Below are 6,097 nucleotides of genomic sequence, written 5' to 3' on the forward strand. Positions count from 1 at the left end.
ATGGAGCATTATTATTATAATGATTAGTTCTTCAACCAATGATCCTTTAGATATAAATGTTGTGTTGAGGATTTAGATGATGATTCCACAACCTTGAGATAATTTCAAAAGCATATGTCTAATGCTAAATTCAATAAGATGCTCGAGATCGTATTATGCCACAATCTACAATGCTATTTCCTAATGCTTGCCCAAGATGGTGCCAAATTACATCTGAATTTTGATGTGTCAAAACTTAAGGATGTTAACCATAATGATACTAGTGCTAGTGGAAAAGGATTTAGAATCATCGCTATACCCGAGTCACCCTTGTCCCTTTTGTAGAAGCTGGCCATTCTCATGTAATATGCTCAAATGTATACCCAACAAAATCAAGATGAACCCCATGTCAACACTTTTCATATGTGTGGTTGAAGGAACAACCAATTGCATACCAAAATTCAACTAATGGTCAAAATTATGGTCATGCTTCTACCAGGCAACAACATGGTTAATTTAATTATCAAAACCAAGGCCATTCTTTCAATACCAATTGACATCACCAACATTACTAGTTGTAGTGGAGGAAATTTGTTACCTCCAAGATGATGGATCCTAGAGAACAAATGGACTCTCCAATACCTCTTCTATATTGGTGCTAAGAGTGAGCTAGAGGATACCAAATTACAAAATTAAACTAATACAAGATAGATGAAGTCCCTAGACAACCTTGACAAGTCTCTGTGGACAAGATGAGCATGCGTGTCTAGGATGACAGTGCGACACACTAGTGTCCTATACGGACAAAGATAGAGAGTTATGCAGAAGGACAGTAACGTCCGTACAGATGTGTAGAAAGTAAAATATTTGAAAAATATGAGAAAGACAAATATCAGAAATAAAAGATGAAGGATAAGGAAAAAGACAAATATACAGTAGGTCCAAGCTATGAAGCCTCCCACTAAATAAGCTCCTCACGAACACGAACCTATACACACCCAAAAAAGGAAAACATCAGGGACTGTATTTTAGAGTCTGCCTCAGTCAAACCCTCATTTTGGTGTTTCCACCTCCACAGGAAACCCAGATAGATAGATGGATAGATCAAAAGATAAATAGCTAGAATGATAAAATGAATAAATAGATAGGGGATGCGATAAATCCCAAGATGATTAAAGATGAGATAGATAGAATTATAGAAATATATTACCAAAGAGGCTTGAGAAAGCCAACAAAGTTGCAAAAGATTATCATGGGAGATTGAGAGTGTTGTAGCAAACTAGAGAGTGTTGTAGCAAGAGAAAGAACAATAGAAAGTTGTATGAGATAAGAGAACTAAGAGAGAGTGTATCTAGAATCTAGAGAGATTGAAAGAAGGGAAAAGATAGATTTAAAATGAGAGAATAGGAGGAAAAGAAGAGGTTCACGAGCCATTTCCATCGACAAAGATAGGTGACAAGTGTTGAAATACACAAAATCAACATTTGAATGTTAAGATGTCACGGGATGAATGTGTCATGCATGAATGTCTTCATGACACACTAGTGTCTAGATGAATCACACTTAAAGATGATGAGAGTCAAGAGAAACACATATCTAACATGAAACAAAAGCTGACGGATAGCTGCTGAAAGGTGTCTTGAGCATCTTGAGATGGAAAAGGCTGATGAAAGGGCTGAAATGAGCCTACTCAAATGCTAGGGGAATGAAAACCAAAGTGGCTACAAAAGTGTAGGTGGAATTGCAAAGGGATGTGCAATTTTTGACTCTACACCAACAATATTATAATTATGTTCCACCCCCACCTTCGCCCGAGGGTCAATTCAATAACTATACTCCTCCACCTCTGTCTAAGGGTCAATACAATAACTATATTCCTCCACCTCCACCTGAGGGTCAATACAATAACTATATTCCTCCACCTTTGCTCGATGGATAATATCATAACTATGTTCCTCCTCTAGGTTGTCAATACAATAATTACGTTCCTCCTCCTCCACCTAGTGGCTAAAAAATAGGGGTGTCTCAAGAAAATATGGCATGATATAATGGAGATTTGACATAACAAGTGTGAGAACTACAACAACAAATGGCCAGTATACAATCAAGGGCCATCATCAATAATTATTTGATTCAAGATATTTGTCCTTATCCTTTTGATCCAAACATAACTTTGCCACCTTTTATCCTCTACCTGGCCATTTGCACTAAACTTCTTCTTAAATACCCAATTGCATCCAATGGGATTTCTTCCTTTGGGAAAACTAACAATATCCTAGGTGTTAGAACTATCCAAAGTTGTCATGTCCTCTTGCATAGCCTACATCTAAGACTCACTTTCCTCAAAAGAGAATGCCTCCGTATAAGATCTAGGTTCATCATCAATATTTAATATATAGAAAAATTATAATGAAAATATGGTGGGCTATACTTATCAACTGAATTCTATTGTATTGTGAACATTCTCAGAGGTGGAGTAAAAGGTTCTTCCTCATGCTCTTCATTATGATCAAATTCTTATGTCACAATTGAATCCTCAAAAAAATTCACTTGACCTCTCTTCATCTTCTCCATCTTCTTGTCCATTTCTTTATTCTTTAGCATGTGCATCTTCCTAGTTAGTTTCAAAATGCATTGTCTTTGAATTTTCCTTTGGTTTTTCTTCACCTAAGCAAGCTCTAAATTCCCTGAAAAATTACATCCCTCAAAAAGATAAATTTATGGGTTAGAGGATTTCAAAGCTTATATCCTTTTATATTCTCACCAAATTTTACAAAGATGCATTTCTTAGCTTTTATATCTAACTTAGATTGCTTCTTATGAGGGACATAAACAAAATACTCACACCAAAGACCCTTAAATGTGAAACTAAATGCTTTTTATGGGAAACCACATTTCATAAGGTGTTTTATCAATAAGAGATTACAAGGAGATCTATTAATTAAATAAAAAATAGTACCAACATCTTGTACCAAAAAATATGTCTCTACCTTAGCACTACTTAATATGCACCTAGCTCTTGCCATTACTCTACAATTCTTTCTTTCAACTACCCGATTTTGTTGGGAAGTGTAAGGTGTAGTTTTTGCCTAACAATTTCTGCATGAACCTGCAAAACTCATCAAATTTCTTAGAGCAATAATCACCCCTATTATCAATTGTCAATGTTTTTATCCTATAGTCTAATTTTTTTTTCAACCAATGCCTTAAATTCCTTAACATTAGTGAAAACTTCAGATTTTGAATGTATAAAATAAATCCAAGGATATCTTGAGATATCAAAAACCATGATGTATTCAAAGATTTAACATCAACTAGACCACATACATATAAGTGGATAATCTCTAAAAGTCTTCTATCTTTATTAACTCTTTAAATTTTTTGGGAAATGAAGATCTATTTTGTTTGCCTAATAGAGTGCTCGTAGATGTCACTCTTACAAACAAAATACTCAAAAATGCCCTCAACTAGTTTCTTATCTAGAGTAGTCCTAAGACCTTTTTCACCAATGTGACCCAATCTATGGTGCCACAACATACATGCATTTTCAGTCCTGATTACGAAAATTGAATTACAAAGAGTAGAAAAATGAAGCTTAAACAAAGTCCCTATCCAACATCCTTTAGAAATTACCAAACTTCCCCTTACCAACCTACAACCAAACTTGTTAAAAGTCACATGTGCATTTTAAAATCATTTAACTTGAAAACTGAAAGTAAATTTCTTGCAAAATATAAAATATGTAAAACATTATCAATAAAAATAATCCACACATCATTGAAACATAACTTTACCTTTCCTTCACCAATAACCAATGTGTTATCGAGAAGAAAAAATTATCCTCTATCATATCCTTTATACTTAGAAAACCACTCCTTGTGAGGAGTCATATGGTAGGAAGCACTTGAATCAACAAGTCAAGAATTGCTACTAATAGAGTTAGCTGAAATAAACAAAGTATTAGAATCACTGTCATCTGAGGACTTATATATGGAAGCTTCTATATTATTTTTCTTGTGTATACACTCCTTATGCATATATGCCCTCTTTTAAACCACATTTCCAACACTTCACTCTATTTTATTTTGAGGCTCTTATAACATCCTTTTTAATTATCCTCTTTTTATCCCCTTTAGTCCCTTTCCCCTTCTAGACCTTCCTCAAACATTCAAGGCATCTTAGGAGCCAAATTTCATGGTATTTCTCCTTATCTTTTTTGAAAGAAGTATAATAATGGTGCTATCCATCTTTTATTCTATACCACCACTACATATGGCAACAATTATATTTTCCCAAGAATAGGAAACAAGAAAATCAATAAGATGCATTTATCTTCATCTTCTATTTTAACATCAATTGAAGCAAGTTGACTTATAATCAATTTAAAAGAATTCAATTGTTCAATAATTGAATCAACCTCTTTCATTTTTAAAGAATACAATCATCTTTGTAAGTACAACTTAGTAGACAAACTCTTAGTTTGGTAGATTTCACCTGTTTTCCTCCATAGCTTGTAAGTGGTATCTTTTATAGAGACATTTAAAATGACAGATTTTGTAAGACACAACCAAATGGTTCCATGTTTCTTCTTGTCATATTTCTTCCTTTCTTCATTTGACAACAAAGAATTAGCTAGTTTCTTTTCTTCAAAAACATACAACCACTATTATCTCTCATCAAGGAGATCTTTTAATTTCAAATTACACATCTCATAACCAGTGCCATTGAACTTATCAATATCCTAATAGGAGATAGAGGCCATGGTATATAACCTTTCTCAAATCAGCAAAAAATTTACAAAGAAAAAAGAAAAAAAAAAAAAACACCTCAAACACTTGGAGAAAAGCGTCACTTTCTCAATAGAACCATTAGCTCTGATACCAAATGTTGTAAAAAAAAGTGAAGAAAGACTGCAATATGAACTTAAACTAAAAGAGATTGCAAATTCAAAACATAAGATTAGCCTTTAATAAACTGATTGTTGAATCAAAACAAGAAAAATAAAACATAACACATGAAACACTAGATTCACATGAAGAAACCTTTTTGGGAGACAAATCCACCACAAAAAAAGAGGATAAGTATATTACTAATCAAATGAATATTAGTTTTCACTTGTTTAACCTTATAATAGGTTGAGTTCATCTTTGTCCTCGATACCAGGATATCATTTTGGTTTGTCAGTTCATAACTCGAGTTTGCCAATGGTTGTTTTGATCATCATTCCTATCCTACGATGTCATTATTGACATCTTTTCCCTCATTTGTCTTGTGTCACCCGGATTTCATCACCATTGCATGTTCTTTCCAAAGTCAAGGATAATCTTTCTATCAAAATCAATCTCTCCTATCTATTTGATTGCATCATTAGTCCACCATTCTTTTCCACCACATTAATCACTGAATCCTCCCATCTTTCACTCCTTTCCCTCATTTGATTCACCGCCCCAAATCTATCTGAGCCTTTTTGGTTTCATTTATCTCAAATTATAATATATTCTATATCTTTTATGCAATAATTATCACCAACTCTTCGGCTATACTACACGTCTAGAGTTTAATATTTTATTTCACTGTGATCTTATCGCCTCGAGCCAGAGGTTTGATTCACATTGATTTACCTCATTTCTTGAGTACATCCTCTTGAGTAACTTCATGGTTGAATTTCTTCATTCAAACATCATCCAATTGTAATTTGAGTGTCATCCTTCTAATCAATTCATCTTCGACCTAATCATCGTTTTCTTTTCCATTCTTTCTTTTTATTAGCTAGATTGAATCAAACAATCAATCCAACCCTTGACTTCAGATTCATGTTTTCATCACCTCATCATTTCATTCTATGATTTATGCCAGTCACCACACAGTCTCAATCTCAACAAACCATGAAACAACAACCTTCTCAAATTGGAGTAGAGTAGGATTTTCTCTTCACAATCAAGTCCTAATTTGAGCATCAACCACATCATGTAAGGAAATGTTCCTATCAGTTATGACCCACTTAACCCAATTGTCATTGATGATACTATGGTTTAGGTGCCCAAATCAATCTCATAGACTAATTTTGCTCAAATCTAGATAATAAGAAAATGGTGTACGACATCATTGAAAGTCACAA

This window comes from Cryptomeria japonica, chromosome 9 (assembly GCF_030272615.1).
Source record: "Cryptomeria japonica chromosome 9, Sugi_1.0, whole genome shotgun sequence".
NCBI classification, from domain to species: Eukaryota; Viridiplantae; Streptophyta; class Pinopsida; order Cupressales; family Cupressaceae; genus Cryptomeria; species Cryptomeria japonica.